This window comes from Alligator mississippiensis, unplaced genomic scaffold (assembly GCF_030867095.1).
Source record: "Alligator mississippiensis isolate rAllMis1 unplaced genomic scaffold, rAllMis1 scaffold_26, whole genome shotgun sequence".
NCBI classification, from domain to species: Eukaryota; Metazoa; Chordata; order Crocodylia; family Alligatoridae; genus Alligator; species Alligator mississippiensis.
In genome coordinates this window covers 75,001-92,500 of record NW_026775251.1, presented here as the reverse complement: position 1 = coordinate 92,500, position 17,500 = coordinate 75,001, and positions in this window count along the sequence as shown.

Below are 17,500 nucleotides of genomic sequence, written 5' to 3'. Positions count from 1 at the left end.
GGATGCCCATCTTGGGTTCCAGGAGGTCGGACGGAGGAACCTCCGGGGCCGGACCGTGCTGCAGGAGGGGGTCAAAACCGAGTTTGGCTCCATGTCGACTGGCGCCCCGGCCCGGGGGGCGGGCCGGGCGGGCAGGCCGGGCGAGAGTTCCAGGAACCCGGCCGCGATTCCGGCTTCGACCCGGTCGACTGCACGGCGGGCGTGCAGGCCGGCGGCGACTCGCAGGGCCCCTTCCACGCTGCGGGGCCCAGCGGTTGGAGCCCGGCTACCCCGGCGAGGGGCGGAAGAACCTGCACGGCGCGGCGGGAGAACCCGGCATGCTTCCGCGGGGCAGGCCGGGCAGGAGTTCCAGGAGCCCGGCCACGATTCCTACTTCTCCCCGGTGCCCTGCCCGGAGGCCGGGCGGGCCCGGGGGCCTTCGCCGCGGGCGGCGGGCGGCTTCCGCGGCGGAGACGAGCCTCTCTGGGGCCCGGGAGGTCGGCCCTGGGTCGACCTGGCGCCGGGGCTCGGGCTCCGGAAGTCCGTATGAGGTTTTTGAAACGGGCCTTGCCCGGGCCTTCGCTCCAGGAGGGCGGACACTTTCGGCGGTTGCCCCCGGTGGCTGGGCCGGGTGCCGCATCTACAATATTGCCAGGAAAGGTTCGCGGAGATTTTCGGGGACACGGATTTCGGGACCCTAGATGCCCATCTTGGGTTCCAGGAGGTCGGACGGAGGAACCTCCGGGGCCGGACCGTGCTGCAGGAGGGGGTCAAAACCGAGTTTGGCTCCAAGTCGACTGGAGCCCCGGCCCGGGGGGCGGGCCGGGCGGGCAGGCCGGGCGAGAGTTCCAGGAACCCGGCCGCGATTCCGGCTTCGACCCGGTCGACTGCACGGCGGGCGTGCAGGCCGGGGGGCGACTCGCAGGGGCCCTTCCAGGCTGCGGGGCCCAGCGGTTGGAGCCCGGCTACCCCGGCGAGGGGCGGAAGAACCTGCACGGCGCGGCGGGAGAACCCGGCATGCTTCCGCGGGGCAGGCCGGGCAGGAGTTCCAGGAGCCCGGCCACGATTCCTACTTCTCCCCGGTGCCCTGCCCGGAGGCCGGGCGGGCCCGGGGGCCTTCGCCGCGGGCGGCGGGCGGCTTCCGCGCCGGAGACGAGCCTCTCTGGGGCCCGGGAGGTCGGCCCTGGGTCGACCTGGCGCCGGGGCTCGGGCTCCGGAAGTCCGTATGAGGTTTTTGAAACGGGCCTTGCCCGGGCCTTCGCTCCAGGAGGGCGGACACTTTCGGCGGTTGCCCCCGGTGGCTGGGCCGGGTGCCGCATCTACAATATTGCCAGGAAAGGTTCGCGGAGATTTTCGGGGACACGGATTTCGGGACCCTAGATGCCCATCTTGGGTTCCAGGAGGTCGGACGGAGGAACCTCCGGGGCCGGACCGTGCTGCAGGAGGGGGTCAAAACCGAGTTTGGCTCCAAGTCGACTGGCGCTCCGGCCCGGGGGGCGGGCCGGGCGGGCAGGCCGGGCGAGAGTTCCAGGAACCCGGCCGCGATTCCGGCTTCGACCCGGTCGACTGCACGGCGGGCGTGCAGGCCGGGGGGCGACTCGCAGGGGCCCTTCCAGGCTGCGGGGCCCAGCGGTTGGAGCCCGGCTACCCCGGCGAGGGGCGGAAGAACCTGCACGGCGCGGCGGGAGAACCCGGCATGCTTCCGCGGGGCAGGCCGGGCAGGAGTTCCAGGAGCCCGGCCACGATTCCTACTTCTCCCCGGTGCCCTGCCCGGAGGCCGGGCGGGCCCGGGGGCCTTCGGCGCGGGCGGCGGGCGGCTTCCGCGGCGGAGACGAGCCTCTCTGGGGCCCGGGAGGTCGGCCCTGGGTCGACCTGGCGCCGGGGCTCGGGCTCCGGAAGTCCGTATGAGGTTTTTGAAACGGGCCTTGCCCGGGCCTTCGCTCCAGGAGGGCGGACACTTTCGGCGGTTGCCCCCGGTGGCTGGGCCGGGTGCCGCATCTACAATATTGCCAGGAAAGGTTCGCGGAGATTTTCGGGGACACGGATTTCGGGACCCTGGATGCCCATCTTGGGTTCCAGGAGGTCGGACGGAGGAACCTCCGGGGCCGGACCGTGCTGCAGGAGGGGGTCAAAACCGAGTTTGGCTCCATGTCGACTGGCGCCCCGGCCCGGGGGGCGGGCCGGGCGGGCAGGCCGGGCGAGAGTTCCAGGAACCCGGCCGCGATTCCGGCTTCGACCCGGTCGACTGCACGGCGGGCGTGCAGGCCGGCGGCGACTCGCAGGGCCCCTTCCACGCTGCGGGGCCCAGCGGTTGGAGCCCGGCTACCCCGGCGAGGGGCGGAAGAACCTGCACGGCGCGGCGGGAGAACCCGGCATGCTTCCGCGGGGCAGGCCGGGCAGGAGTTCCAGGAGCCCGGCCACGATTCCTACTTCTCCCCGGTGCCCTGCCCGGAGGCCGGGCGGGCCCGGGGGCCTTCGCCGCGGGCGGCGGGCGGCTTCCGCGGCGGAGACGAGCCTCTCTGGGGCCCGGGAGGTCGGCCCTGGGTCGACCTGGCGCCGGGGCTCGGGCTCCGGAAGTCCGTATGAGGTTTTTGAAACGGGCCTTGCCCGGGCCTTCGCTCCAGGAGGGCGGACACTTTCGGCGGTTGCCCCCGGTGGCTGGGCCGGGTGCCGCATCTACAATATTGCCAGGAAAGGTTCGCGGAGATTTTCGGGGACACGGATTTCGGGACCCTAGATGCCCATCTTGGGTTCCAGGAGGTCGGACGGAGGAACCTCCGGGGCCGGACCGTGCTGCAGGAGGGGGTCAAAACCGAGTTTGGCTCCAAGTCGACTGGAGCCCCGGCCCGGGGGGCGGGCCGGGCGGGCAGGCCGGGCGAGAGTTCCAGGAACCCGGCCGCGATTCCGGCTTCGACCCGGTCGACTGCACGGCGGGCGTGCAGGCCGGGGGGCGACTCGCAGGGGCCCTTCCAGGCTGCGGGGCCCAGCGGTTGGAGCCCGGCTACCCCGGCGAGGGGCGGAAGAACCTGCACGGCGCGGCGGGAGAACCCGGCATGCTTCCGCGGGGCAGGCCGGGCAGGAGTTCCAGGAGCCCGGCCACGATTCCTACTTCTCCCCGGTGCCCTGCCCGGAGGCCGGGCGGGCCCGGGGGCCTTCGCCGCGGGCGGCGGGCGGCTTCCGCGCCGGAGACGAGCCTCTCTGGGGCCCGGGAGGTCGGCCCTGGGTCGACCTGGCGCCGGGGCTCGGGCTCCGGAAGTCCGTATGAGGTTTTTGAAACGGGCCTTGCCCGGGCCTTCGCTCCAGGAGGGCGGACACTTTCGGCGGTTGCCCCCGGTGGCTGGGCCGGGTGCCGCATCTACAATATTGCCAGGAAAGGTTCGCGGAGATTTTCGGGGACACGGATTTCGGGACCCTAGATGCCCATCTTGGGTTCCAGGAGGTCGGACGGAGGAACCTCCGGGGCCGGACCGTGCTGCAGGAGGGGGTCAAAACCGAGTTTGGCTCCAAGTCGACTGGCGCTCCGGCCCGGGGGGCGGGCCGGGCGGGCAGGCCGGGCGAGAGTTCCAGGAACCCGGCCGCGATTCCGGCTTCGACCCGGTCGACTGCACGGCGGGCGTGCAGGCCGGGGGGCGACTCGCAGGGGCCCTTCCAGGCTGCGGGGCCCAGCGGTTGGAGCCCGGCTACCCCGGCGAGGGGCGGAAGAACCTGCACGGCGCGGCGGGAGAACCCGGCATGCTTCCGCGGGGCAGGCCGGGCAGGAGTTCCAGGAGCCCGGCCACGATTCCTACTTCTCCCCGGTGCCCTGCCCGGAGGCCGGGCGGGCCCGGGGGCCTTCGGCGCGGGCGGCGGGCGGCTTCCGCGGCGGAGACGAGCCTCTCTGGGGCCCGGGAGGTCGGCCCTGGGTCGACCTGGCGCCGGGGCTCGGGCTCCGGAAGTCCGTATGAGGTTTTTGAAACGGGCCTTGCCCGGGCCTTCGCTCCAGGAGGGCGGACACTTTCGGCGGTTGCCCCCGGTGGCTGGGCCGGGTGCCGCATCTACAATATTGCCAGGAAAGGTTCGCGGAGATTTTCGGGGACACGGATTTCGGGACCCTGGATGCCCATCTTGGGTTCCAGGAGGTCGGACGGAGGAACCTCCGGGGCCGGACCGTGCTGCAGGAGGGGGTCAAAACCGAGTTTGGCTCCATGTCGACTGGCGCCCCGGCCCGGGGGGCGGGCCGGGCGGGCAGGCCGGGCGAGAGTTCCAGGAACCCGGCCGCGATTCCGGCTTCGACCCGGTCGACTGCACGGCGGGCGTGCAGGCCGGCGGCGACTCGCAGGGCCCCTTCCACGCTGCGGGGCCCAGCGGTTGGAGCCCGGCTACCCCGGCGAGGGGCGGAAGAACCTGCACGGCGCGGCGGGAGAACCCGGCATGCTTCCGCGGGGCAGGCCGGGCAGGAGTTCCAGGAGCCCGGCCACGATTCCTACTTCTCCCCGGTGCCCTGCCCGGAGGCCGGGCGGGCCCGGGGGCCTTCGCCGCGGGCGGCGGGCGGCTTCCGCGGCGGAGACGAGCCTCTCTGGGGCCCGGGAGGTCGGCCCTGGGTCGACCTGGCGCCGGGGCTCGGGCTCCGGAAGTCCGTATGAGGTTTTTGAAACGGGCCTTGCCCGGGCCTTCGCTCCAGGAGGGCGGACACTTTCGGCGGTTGCCCCCGGTGGCTGGGCCGGGTGCCGCATCTACAATATTGCCAGGAAAGGTTCGCGGAGATTTTCGGGGACACGGATTTCGGGACCCTAGATGCCCATCTTGGGTTCCAGGAGGTCGGACGGAGGAACCTCCGGGGCCGGACCGTGCTGCAGGAGGGGGTCAAAACCGAGTTTGGCTCCAAGTCGACTGGAGCCCCGGCCCGGGGGGCGGGCCGGGCGGGCAGGCCGGGCGAGAGTTCCAGGAACCCGGCCGCGATTCCGGCTTCGACCCGGTCGACTGCACGGCGGGCGTGCAGGCCGGGGGGCGACTCGCAGGGGCCCTTCCAGGCTGCGGGGCCCAGCGGTTGGAGCCCGGCTACCCCGGCGAGGGGCGGAAGAACCTGCACGGCGCGGCGGGAGAACCCGGCATGCTTCCGCGTGGCAGGCCGGGCAGGAGTTCCAGGAGCCCGGCCACGATTCCTACTTCTCCCCGGTGCCCTGCCCGGAGGCCGGGCGGGCCCGGGGGCCTTCGGCGCGGGCGGCGGGCGGCTTCCGCGGCGGAGACGAGCCTCTCTGGGGCCCGGGAGGTCGGCCCTGGGTCGACCTGGCGCCGGGGCTCGGGCTCCGGAAGTCCGTATGAGGTTTTTGAAACGGGCCTTGCCCGGGCCTTCGCTCCAGGAGGGCGGACACTTTCGGCGGTTGCCCCCGGTGGCTGGGCCGGGTGCCGCATCTACAATATTGCCAGGAAAGGTTCGCGGAGATTTTCGGGGACACGGATTTCGGGACCCTAGATGCCCATCTTGGGTTCCAGGAGGTCGGACGGAGGAACCTCCGGGGCCGGACCGTGCTGCAGGAGGGGGTCAAAACCGAGTTTGGCTCCATGTCGACTGGAGCTCCGGCCCGGGGGGCGGGCCGGGCGGGCAGGCCGGGCGAGAGTTCCAGGAACCCGGCCGCGATTCCGGCTTCGACCCGGTCGACTGCACGGCGGGCGTGCAGGCCGGGGGGCGACTCGCAGGGGCCCTTCCAGGCTGCGGGGCCCAGCGGTTGGAGCCCGGCTACCCCGGCGAAGGGGCGGAAGAACCTGCACGGCGCGGCGGGAGAACCCGGCATGCTTCCGCGGGGCAGGCCGGGCAGGAGTTCCAGGAGCCCGGCCACGATTCCTACTTCTCCCCGGTGCCCTGCCCGGAGGCCGGGCGGGCCCGGGGGCCTTCGGCGCGGGCGGCGGGCGGCTTCCGCGGCGGAGACGAGCCTCTCTGGGGCCCGGGAGGTCGGCCCTGGGTCGACCTGGCGCCGGGGCTCGGGCTCCGGAAGTCCGTATGAGGTTTTTGAAACGGGCCTTGCCCGGGCCTTCGCTCCAGGAGGGCGGACACTTTCGGCGGTTGCCCCCGGTGGCTGGGCCGGGTGCCGCATCTACAATATTGCCAGGAAAGGTTCGCGGAGATTTTCGGGGACACGGATTTCGGGACCCTGGATGCCCATCTTGGGTTCCAGGAGGTCGGACGGAGGAACCTCCGGGGCCGGACCGTGCTGCAGGAGGGGGTCAAAACCGAGTTTGGCTCCATGTCGACTGGCGCCCCGGCCCGGGGGGCGGGCCGGGCGGGCAGGCCGGGCGAGAGTTCCAGGAACCCGGCCGCGATTCCGGCTTCGACCCGGTCGACTGCACGGCGGGCGTGCAGGCCGGCGGCGACTCGCAGGGCCCCTTCCACGCTGCGGGGCCCAGCGGTTGGAGCCCGGCTACCCCGGCGAGGGGCGGAAGAACCTGCACGGCGCGGCGGGAGAACCCGGCATGCTTCCGCGGGGCAGGCCGGGCAGGAGTTCCAGGAGCCCGGCCACGATTCCTACTTCTCCCCGGTGCCCTGCCCGGAGGCCGGGCGGGCCCGGGGGCCTTCGCCGCGGGCGGCGGGCGGCTTCCGCGGCGGAGACGAGCCTCTCTGGGGCCCGGGAGGTCGGCCCTGGGTCGACCTGGCGCCGGGGCTCGGGCTCCGGAAGTCCGTATGAGGTTTTTGAAACGGGCCTTGCCCGGGCCTTCGCTCCAGGAGGGCGGACACTTTCGGCGGTTGCCCCCGGTGGCTGGGCCGGGTGCCGCATCTACAATATTGCCAGGAAAGGTTCGCGGAGATTTTCGGGGACACGGATTTCGGGACCCTAGATGCCCATCTTGGGTTCCAGGAGGTCGGAGGGAGGAACCTCCGGGGCCGGACCGTGCTGCAGGAGGGGGTCAAAACCGAGTTTGGCTCCAAGTCGACTGGAGCCCCGGCCCGGGGGGCGGGCCGGGCGGGCAGGCCGGGCGAGAGTTCCAGGAACCCGGCCGCGATTCCGGCTTCGACCCGGTCGACTGCACGGCGGGCGTGCAGGCCGGGGGGCGACTCGCAGGGGCCCTTCCACGCTGCGGGGCCCAGCGGTTGGAGCCCGGCTACCCCGGCGAGGGGCGGAAGAACCTGCACGGCGCGGCGGGAGAACCCGGCATGCTTCCGCGGGGCAGGCCGGGCAGGAGTTCCAGGAGCCCGGCCACGATTCCTACTTCTCCCCGGTGCCCTGCGCGGAGGCCGGGCGGGCCCGGGGGCCTTCGGCGCGGGCATCAGGCGGCTTCCGCGGCGGAGACGTGCCTCTCTGGGGCCCGGGAGGTCGGCCCTGGGTCGACCTGGCGCCCGGGCTCGCGCTCCGGAAGTCCGTATGAGGTTTTTCAAACGGGCCTTGCCCGGGCCTTCGCTCCAGGAGGGCGGACACTTTCGGCGGTTGGCCCCGGTGGCTGGGCCGGGTGCCGCATCTACAATATTGCCAAGAAAGGTTCGCGGAGATTTTGGGGGACTCGGTTTTCAGGACCCTAAATGCCCATGTTCGGTTCCAGAAAGTCGGTCAGAGGAACCTCCGGGGCAAAAGAACCGTGCCGCGCTGCCTTGTCAACCGAGCGTGGAGGCAGCGTGCCCCGATCCGGCGGGCCTGGCCGTGCGAGAGTTCCAGGCTCTGGCCCGCGATTCCGGCTCCCGCCCCCCCCCCCGGTGATGGGCTCGGAGGTCGGGCAGGCAGCGGTGCTTGCTTCCCCAGGAGTGGCGGGGCTCTCCTGACGGGGAACCGGGAGGACCTGGTGTCCGCCGTGGGACTTGGAAAACTTCTGCTCGGTTGCGTTGGGAGCGGTTAACGTGGGAGCTCCGGCCGGGACTATTGTTAGTTACTCTTACCCTGTTAGTAGCTGGGGGCCGCCCCGGTTGCGGCGGCCGATTTGACTGGCGGCACCGGCTGGTTGCCGGACGGGCGGTTAGTCCTCAGCCGAAGCTGAAAAAAGATTGTCCGGGCTCCGCCGCTGTTGGTTTCTTGGCGGCTGGGCTCCCGGTTTCAGAAAATAAAACATTGCGGGGGACAACTGAAAGAAAAACAGGGTGTGCACGTGGGGGGTCAAAGGTTCAAAACGAGTGCTCCCCCGGGGGACAGGGAGCAGAGCACCCCGGACAGCGCCCACCGGCCCGCAAACTGCTTCAGCTTGCCGGCGGCTACCGCCCAGTGGTGCTCCGCTCGGAGGCGGGCGCGCAGGACACCGAGGAAAAACGCCCCGAGGTGCCCGGGAGCCTTCCCGGCCAGAGCCTCCTTCCTGGATAGCCAGATGACGAGCTTGGCCAGAGCCAGGAGGAGGTTGACCAGTCGGTCCCGGGCCCGGGTGGGGCGACGGATGGGGAGTGCGTAAATAAACAGGTGCGGGGAATAGTGCAGCCAGAACTTGAGGAGCAGGTTCTGGAGGAGGAGGTGCAGGGGCTGCAGCCTGGCGCACTCGAGGACCAGGTGCGCCAGGGTCTCCCTCTCGTCACAAAACGGGCATCGGTCGGAGATGGTGTCAATCCGCGCCAGATACACGCCCGTCGCGGCGGCCCCGTGAAGGAGCCGCCAGCCTAGGTCCCCGGCGGCTCTCGGGACGAGCTCCGAGTAGACGCTGAGCCACCGGGGACCGTCGGCCACGCCCTCGCCAAAGTAGTCCCGCCATTGGGTGTCTTGGCGGGACGCGAGGGCGGCGTGGTGGAGCGTCCTGCGGACGAGCGTGTAGAGCTGGCGCCGGTGGGCCGTCGAGAAGCGGACCGGCGGGGTGTCCCCCAGCCTGCAGAGGTGGTGAGGGGCGGAGTGCCTCGGGGCCGGCCGCTGGGCGGGCCCTATCAGGAACTCCGCCGGGCTGGGGGATTCGGGAGGGCGGGGACCGCCCTCTCGCAGGACTCGCTCGACGTAGGCAAGGGCGTCTGCGGGCAGCGCAGCTTTCACCTCCCGGACTAGGCGCGAGCAAGTTGCACGCCCTATGGTCAGGCCCGTGCGCCGGGCCAGCGCCGCGGGGCCCAGCCATCCTCGCTCGTCGTAGTCCAGGAGGTCTCCGAGCCGGGTGACGCCCACCCGGGCCATCCTCAGGGAGGCCTCTGGCGAGGCTGCCGCCGGGACCGCCAGCTGCGGGTTAAAGAACAGCGGCTCGGCCAGCAGGTCGCCGTCCTTGGCCACCCGCGACGGAGACCTGGAGGCGGAGATCAGCCCCCAGGCCTTGAGGAGGTCTCGGTAAAAGGCCGGCAGCTCCCCCGCCACCCGCACGAGCTCCAGGCCGCGCAGGAAGAAGAGCTGCCGGTCGTATCGGAGCCCCCGGAGGCGGCGGAGGAAGGCGCGCCCCAACAGGCTCCACGCCGCGTGGCTACCGTCACTGTACAGCAGTCTCTGCAGGGCCTGGAGGCGGAACGTCAGGACCTGGCTGCGGAGGCACACCAGGCCCTGCCCCCCCTCCCGCAAGGGGAGGGTCAGCACCCGTGCAGAGACCCAGTGCCGTCTTGGCCAGAAGAACCCCAGCGCCCGTCTCTGGAGCCTGGCAAGAACCTCGGGGGGCACGGGGAGGGTATTGAAGCGGTACCAGAGCATGGACAGGATCAGCTGGTTCAACACCAGCGCCCGGCCCCGGAGGGACAGGCACCGCAGCAGCCCCGTCCACGCCCCGATCCGCCTCGCCACCCTCAGTTCTAGGTCTGCCCAATTCTGCGGGGGGGAGGGGTCCGTGGGGCTCAGGTAGACCCCCAGGTAGAGCAGCGGGCCCGCGCTCCACTCGATGCCCCGGAGCGCGGGTGGGACTATTGTTAGTTACTCTTACCCTGTTAGTAGCTGGGGGCCGCCCCGGTTGCGGCGGCCGATTTGACTGGCGGCACCGGCTGGTTGCCGGACGGGCGGTTAGTCCTCAGCCGAAGCTGAAAAAAGATTGTCCGGGCTCCGCCGCTGTTGGTTTCTTGGCGGCTGGGCTCCCGGTTTCAGAAAATAAAACATTGCGGGGGACAACTGAAAGAAAAACAGGGTGTGCACGTGGGGGGTCAAAGGTTCAAAACGAGTGCTCCCCCGGGGGACAGGGAGCAGAGCACCCCGGACAGCGCCCACCGGCCCGCAAACTGCTTCAGCTTGCCGGCGGCTACCGCCCAGTGGTGCTCCGCTCGGAGGCGGGCGCGCAGGACACCGAGGAAAAACGCCCCGAGGTGCCCGGGAGCCTTCCCGGCCAGAGCCTCCTTCCTGGATAGCCAGATGACGAGCTTGGCCAGAGCCAGGAGGAGGTTGACCAGTCGGTCCCGGGCCCGGGTGGGGCGACGGATGGGGAGTGCGTAAATAAACAGGTGCGGGGAATAGTGCAGCCAGAACTTGAGGAGCAGGTTCTGGAGGAGGAGGTGCAGGGGCTGCAGCCTGGCGCACTCGAGGACCAGGTGCGCCAGGGTCTCCCTCTCGTCACAAAACGGGCATCGGTCGGAGATGGTGTCAATCCGCGCCAGATACACGCCCGTCGCGGCGGCCCCGTGAAGGAGCCGCCAGCCTAGGTCCCCGGCGGCTCTCGGGACGAGCTCCGAGTAGACGCTGAGCCACCGGGGACCGTCGGCCACGCCCTCGCCAAAGTAGTCCCGCCATTGGGTGTCTTGGCGGGACGCGAGGGCGGCGTGGTGGAGCGTCCTGCGGACGAGCGTGTAGAGCTGGCGCCGGTGGGCCGTCGAGAAGCGGACCGGCGGGGTGTCCCCCAGCCTGCAGAGGTGGTGAGGGGCGGAGTGCCTCGGGGCCGGCCGCTGGGCGGGCCCTATCAGGAACTCCGCCGGGCTGGGGGATTCGGGAGGGCGGGGACCGCCCTCTCGCAGGACTCGCTCGACGTAGGCAAGGGCGTCTGCGGGCAGCGCAGCTTTCACCTCCCGGACTAGGCGCGAGCAAGTTGCACGCCCTATGGTCAGGCCCGTGCGCCGGGCCAGCGCCGCGGGGCCCAGCCATCCTCGCTCGTCGTAGTCCAGGAGGTCTCCGAGCCGGGTGACGCCCACCCGGGCCATCCTCAGGGAGGCCTCTGGCGAGGCTGCCGCCGGGACCGCCAGCTGCGGGTTAAAGAACAGCGGCTCGGCCAGCAGGTCGCCGTCCTTGGCCACCCGCGACGGAGACCTGGAGGCGGAGATCAGCCCCCAGGCCTTGAGGAGGTCTCGGTAAAAGGCCGGCAGCTCCCCCGCCACCCGCACGAGCTCCAGGCCGCGCAGGAAGAAGAGCTGCCGGTCGTATCGGAGCCCCCGGAGGCGGCGGAGGAAGGCGCGCCCCAACAGGCTCCACGCCGCGTGGCTACCGTCACTGTACAGCAGTCTCTGCAGGGCCTGGAGGCGGAACGTCAGGACCTGGCTGCGGAGGCACACCAGGCCCTGCCCCCCCTCCCGCAAGGGGAGGGTCAGCACCCGTGCAGAGACCCAGTGCCGTCTTGGCCAGAAGAACCCCAGCGCCCGTCTCTGGAGCCTGGCAAGAACCTCGGGGGGCACGGGGAGGGTATTGAAGCGGTACCAGAGCATGGACAGGATCAGCTGGTTCAACACCAGCGCCCGGCCCCGGAGGGACAGGCACCGCAGCAGCCCCGTCCACGCCCCGATCCGCCTCGCCACCCTCAGTTCTAGGTCTGCCCAATTCTGCGGGGGGGAGGGGTCCGTGGGGCTCAGGTAGACCCCCAGGTAGAGCAGCGGGCCCGCGCTCCACTCGATGCCCCGGAGCGCGGGTGGGAGCGAGCCCACCTGCCACCCGGCACCCACCGTCAGCCCGGAGCTCTTGGCCCAGTTGACCCGGGCGGAGGAGGCCGCCGAATAAACCGCCTGGCAGGCCGCCACCCGCTCCAGATCTTCCGGGCCCTGGACCGCGAGGAGCACGTCGTCGGCGTACGCCGAGAGGACCAGCCGCAGCGCCGGTTCCCGCAGCGCCAACCCGGCCACCCGCCTCCGCAGGAGGCACAGGAAGGGCTCCAGGCCTAGCGCGTACAGCTGGCCCGACATCGGGCAGCCTTGACGCACCCCCCGCCTGAACGGGATGGGTTCCGTCAGGGACCAGTTGAGCTTAACCAGGCACTCCGCGGAGGCGTACAGTACCTGGAGAGCCCGCACAAAGCGCGGTCCGAAGCCGAAGGCCCGCAGCGTGCCCGTCAGATACCCGTGGTCCATCCTGTCGAACGCCTTCTCCTGATCGAGGGAGAGCAGGCCGAACGACAGGCCCTCCCGGCGCGCCAGCTCCAGGAGGTCCCGCACCAGGTACAGGTTGTCGAAGATGGAGCGACCTTGCACCGTGTACGTCTGGTCGGGATGGATCACGTCCGCCAGCACGGACCGCAGGCGCAGCGAGACGGCCTTCGCCACCACCTTATAGTCCGTGCAGAGGAGGGACACGGGACGCCAGTTCCTCAGGTCGCGGAGGTCTCCCTTCTTCGGCAGGAGAGTCAACACCGCCCTCCTGCACGACAGGGGGAGCTCCCCGCGAGCCTCGGCCTCGGCCCAGACCGCGGCAAGGTCCGGGCCGAGCACGTCCCAGAAGGCCCGGTAGAACTCCGTGGTGAGCCCGTCCAGCCCCGGCGCCTTGTTGCCGGGCATGAGACGGAGGGCGAGCGTGAGCTCGGCCAAGGTGAGAGGAGCCTCCAGCCGGTCACGGTCGCCCGCGCCCACCTGCGGCAGTTCCTCCCAGAGCGCGCTGCGGGCCGTCGCCTCGGTCGGCTCCCGGGAAAAGAGCCTTCCGTAGAAGGCCCTCGCGCGAACTCGCAGCTCTCCCGGGGCCGAGAGGGGGGTGCCATCATCCGCCAGCAGGCAAGTGATGTGCTTTTTGGCCCCCCTCTGCTTCTCCAGGCCGTAGAAGAAACGGGAGCCGCGGTCCATCTCCCGCAGGAGGTGGACTCGCGCGCGGACGAACGCGCCGCGTGCGCGGCGGTCCTCCAGGGCTCTCAGCTCCTCCCGCCTCTCCCTGCACTCTCCGCAGAGGGACGGATCCTGCGGGTCGGCGACCAGGCGCCTCTCCAGCTCCAACACTTCCCGCTCGAGCCGCTCTATGGCCGCCTCCCGCTCCCGGGTGTGCCCCCGGGCGTAGCTGCGGCAGAAGAGCCGGATGCGCGCCTTCCCCCCGTCCCACCATCCCCGAGCCGAGGGGAAAGACTGCCGCTGCCCGCGCCAGGCCAACCAGAACTCCCGGAAGGCCGCTCCGAAGCTCGGGTCCTCCAGCAGGCTGTTGTTAAAGTGCCAGTAGGCCGACCCCCGCCGCCCGGGGCCAAACGCCACCCGGGCGCACACCAGATGGTGATCGCTGAAGGGGGCCGGCCTCACTCTGCAGGACACGGCTCGGGCATCCACGCGGGGCGAGATGTAAATCCGGTCCAACCGGGAGTGGCTCGCCCGCTCCCCCCCCACCCGCACGTACGTGGGGGCCGGGGGGCCGTCGGGGTGACAGACTCGCCAGGCGTCCACCAGGGAGTGCTCCTCCAGGATCCCCCTGAGGGCGTCCGCGGCGGCCCGGCACCGTTGCCTGCGCGAGCGGTCCTGTTCCTCGAGGGTGACGTTGAAGTCCCCGCCTAAGACCAGGCTCTCGCGAGGGCTCAAGGTGCCCAGGTAGTCGGCCGCCCGGCGGAAAAAATCCGCCGCGTCCGGTTCCGCGGCGGGGCCGTACACGTTCACAAAGTTCGTTACCGTCCCCGCCGCTCGGGCCCGGACGTGGAGCAGGCGGCCCGGCACCGCCTCAACGTCCTCTAAGATCTCCGGCCGCAGGCTCGGGGAGAACAGGGTGGCCACCCCGCACGAGGTGGCCGACAGGTGACTCAGGAAAACCCCGTCTCCCCACTCCAGCCGCCAGGCGGCGGCGTCGGCCGGAGTCGTCCAGGTCTCCTGGAGGAAAGCCACCGAGTAGCCCCCCTCCCGCAGGAAGGAGAACACCTGGCTCCTCCGGAGACCCTGCCTGCAGCCTCGGACGTTGAGGGTCGCGATGTTAAGCGACGTCATGGCTGGCGGGAGGGGGCTCCGATGGCTCGGCCGGGGGCTCGCGCAGGGCAACGCCCAGCCGGTACCCGGCCCCGCGCCCGTACACCGTCAGGGCGTCGTACATGGACCGGGCCCGGGTGTACACCCGGGCGTTGCATCTGTTCGGCCCCTTCCCCTCCCTCACCAGCGCCCTCGTGGCCTCGAGGATGCTGTTAAAGTCGCCCCAGCAGTCCAGGGCCAGCTGCACCCGGGCCGGAGCGCGCCGGGTGCTTTCCCGCTCCAAGAAGGCCACCAGGTCCTCCCTGGAGACTGCTGCTGGTGCTGGGGCTGGGGCTGGGGGGGTTGCAGGCTCAACGCTGCCTGCTGACCCCCCCGCATCCTCAGCCTGGTCAGGTCCAGTGGGGCCTGGCTGGCTGGCTTCCGCCGCCTCCGCCGCGCCTCCGGCGGAGGCTTCCTCGGCCTCCATCTGGACCTCTCGGTCCGCTTGGCTCTCCGACTCGGCCCGAGGGAGATCTGCAGCCCCTTCGCGGGGGGCCTGGCTGGGGGTGGGGGTGGGGGTGGGGGTGGGGGGGGGGGAACCTGGCCCCTGCTCTTCCTCCCCGTCAGGTGCCGCAGGGGCGGCTTGACTGGGGGCGGGGAGGGCCTCCCCCTCGGGACCCGTGCCGGAGCTCACCGGGGTGAGCCCCAGGGTCTCTTCGCTGAGGGGGGGGAGGGGCGCTGAGCTTGAGGTTGAAGCTGCTAGTGCTGTTTCTGTTGTTGTTGCTGTTGCTGTTGCTGTTGCTGTTGGGGAGGGCCCTACCTCCGCGATGGCAGGCTCAGGGGGCTCCTCCCGCATGGGCTCCTCCTCTCCTTCTCTTTCTCTCTCTCTTTCTCTCTCTCTCTCTCTCTCTCTTTCTGGGGCCTCCTCCACGGGGATTACCCGCACTTTCTCGGGAGGGGGGGGGTCTTCCGGAGCAGCTCTGCTGGCTGGTGAGGGGGCCTTTTGCACGTCGGCCCCCTCCCCCTCCTCGCCTGTGTCCGAGGGGGGGCCCTCCTCTAGGGAGGGATCGAGCTGCTCCGCGGCCTTTCTCTTTTGGGCCCGCCCCGATGGAGGAGGGGGGGGGCCCGCCCGCTCGCCCGCAGGGTGGTCCTCTCTATGGCCCGGAGGCTTGCCCGCGGTGGACGCTTGGCCCCGGGCCGGGGCTGGGGCTGGGGCTGGGGCTGGGGCTGGGGCTGAAGCCGGGACTGGGCCCGGCTCGGGGCCTACCTCCCTCTCCCCGTCTCCTGCTCCCTGCCCCCCGGTGACTGCGGCCGAGGCCGAGGCCGAGGCCGAGGCCGAGGCCGAGGGGGGCTCTGCCGCTGGGGGGCTCCCGCCAGGGCTCCCGCCAGGGCCGGGGGGGCTGGGGGGGCCGGTGGCAGGGCCCCCCCCTCCACTGGCGGGGGCCTGCGGTGGCCGCCGCGCTTGCCCCAAGGGGCATTCTTGGCGGAGGTGCCCTACCCCGCGGCACTTGTAACACCGCAGGTCCCCCACCGTGAAGAAGATGCGGTGCAGGGCCCCCCCAAACATTACCTGGAGGGATCCCTCCGCCCCCAGCTGCGCTCCCGCCGCCGGCTGGATCGTTACCTGCCGGCGGAACGAGCGCACGTGTCGCAGGGTGGGGTCCCGGCACCCCAAACCCAGGGGCAGCACCGGGGAGATTACCTTCCCCAGCGATGATAGTCGGGGCAGGAGGGCCCAATTAGGGAGGTACGGGGGCACCGAACTAAGGACCACCCGGGTCCCTGGCTCCTCTAGGGGCTCCACGGGGACGTACTCCCCGTCCACTGTGAGCCCCCTCTCCACCGCCTTCTGGGCGGCGGCCTCCGTGGCAAGGAAGAATACTCCCTTGCCGTGGAACCTGGAGGCCGCCACAATTTTCGGGGCCCCCACCACCCGAGCTAGGGCCCGCACGTAAGGTTCGAAGGCGGACCCTTCCCGCTCGGGCAGCCAGCATCTCACCCCATTTCTCCGGGTGAGTGCCGGGAAGGGGGCCCCCCCTCCCCCCGGGATCGAAGACGCCCAGGCGGTGGAGGTGCTGGCGCCCGGCCCCCCGCCCGGCCCCGCTGCGCGGCCGGCGGCCGCCTCGGCGTAACTGCGCGCCCCGCCCTTCTCCCGGGGGGGGGGCGCTCCTGCTGCGGGGCCGGCGCTAGGGCCGGGACTCGGGCCGGGGCCTGACTCGGCTGGGTCAGGGTCAGGGGGCGGGCTGCCTTTTGGGTTTGCGGGGCCCTTGCCTTTCCCCGCCCCCCCTTTTGCGGAGGAGGCCCCTGACGAGGAGGAGCCCTTCCCTTTCCCCTTCCCCTTGCCCCCACCCTCCGCTCTAGGGCCGGGGCCGGGGCCGGGGCCGGGGCCAGGGGCAGTGCCGGGGCCGGTGGCCCCGAGACAGGGGTCAGCCATTTCACAAACTTCAACTCCCCCTCCTTGCTTGGGAGGAGGGGGGGGGGGAGGCACCTCCTCCATGCTGCACCGTGCCGGGGGAGGACCACGGGGGTAGGGCGGCCGGGACACAGGGTCACACTGGGGAGGGGGGGGGCACGCTGCTGGCCTGCTCGGCCTTCACAAAACACCGGGAGCGGGGAGTGGAGCACAGGACGCACACAAAATGGGGCAGACACCCGGGGGGAGGGCGGGGGAGGGGAACAAAGGCAGCCCAGCCGCCACCTTTTTTTAGCACGACAAAAGCCTACTCTGAGGGGTGCTCCTGTGGGGTGCGCTGGGCTGTGCTCTTGTGGGGTGCGCTGGGCTGTGCTCTTGTAGGGTGCGCTGGCCTGTGCTCTTGTGGAGTGCGCTGGCCTGTGCTCTTGTGGAGTGCGCTGGCCTGTGCTCTTGTGGAGTGCGCTGGCCTGTGCTCTTGTGGAGTGCGCTGGCCTGTGCTCTTGTGAGGTGCGCTGGGCTGTGCTCTTGTGGAGTGCGCTGGGCTGTGCTCTTCTCCTCTGGGGTGCGCTGGGCTGTGCTCTTCTGGGGTGCGCAGGGGTCCACTGGTGCAGGAACCAAAGCAAACAAAAGCAGTAACAGTGGCAGCAGCAAACAGAAAGAAAAAACAAACCAAACAAACCAAACAAACCAAACAAACAAAGCAGCAGGAGCAGGAGCAGGAGCAGCTGCAGCTGCAGCTGCAGCCCCCCCCCAACCCCCAAGGCCAAGGCCAAGGCCAAGGCCAAGCCGGGGGGGGGGCACCAGCGGCAAGCTTGCAGTGGCAGTGGCAGTGGCACTATACAGCAGAGAGCCCCGACAGCGCCACACCCACCACCACAACCCACCAGCTGGCAGCCTGGGAACTGGCAGCACAGCCATTTTAAGCCTGTTCAGGGGTGGAGAGGGCGGGGCAAGGCCTTGAGTGGCGCACAGATTGAATGAATGAGACTCACCTGGAAACAGCCTAGTGGCCAGAACTGGCATGACATGCTGCCTGGAAGTCCCAATAGGAATACATGGGCTCAACCTGGCGCCCGGGCTCCTGCTCCGGAAGTCCGTATGAGGTTTTTGAAACGGGCCTTGCCCGGGCCTTCGCTCCAGGAGGGCGGACACTTTCGGCGGTTGGCCCCGGTGGCTGGGCCGGGTGCCGCATCTACAATATTGCCAGGAAAGGTTCGCGGAGATTTTGGGGGACTCGGTTTTCA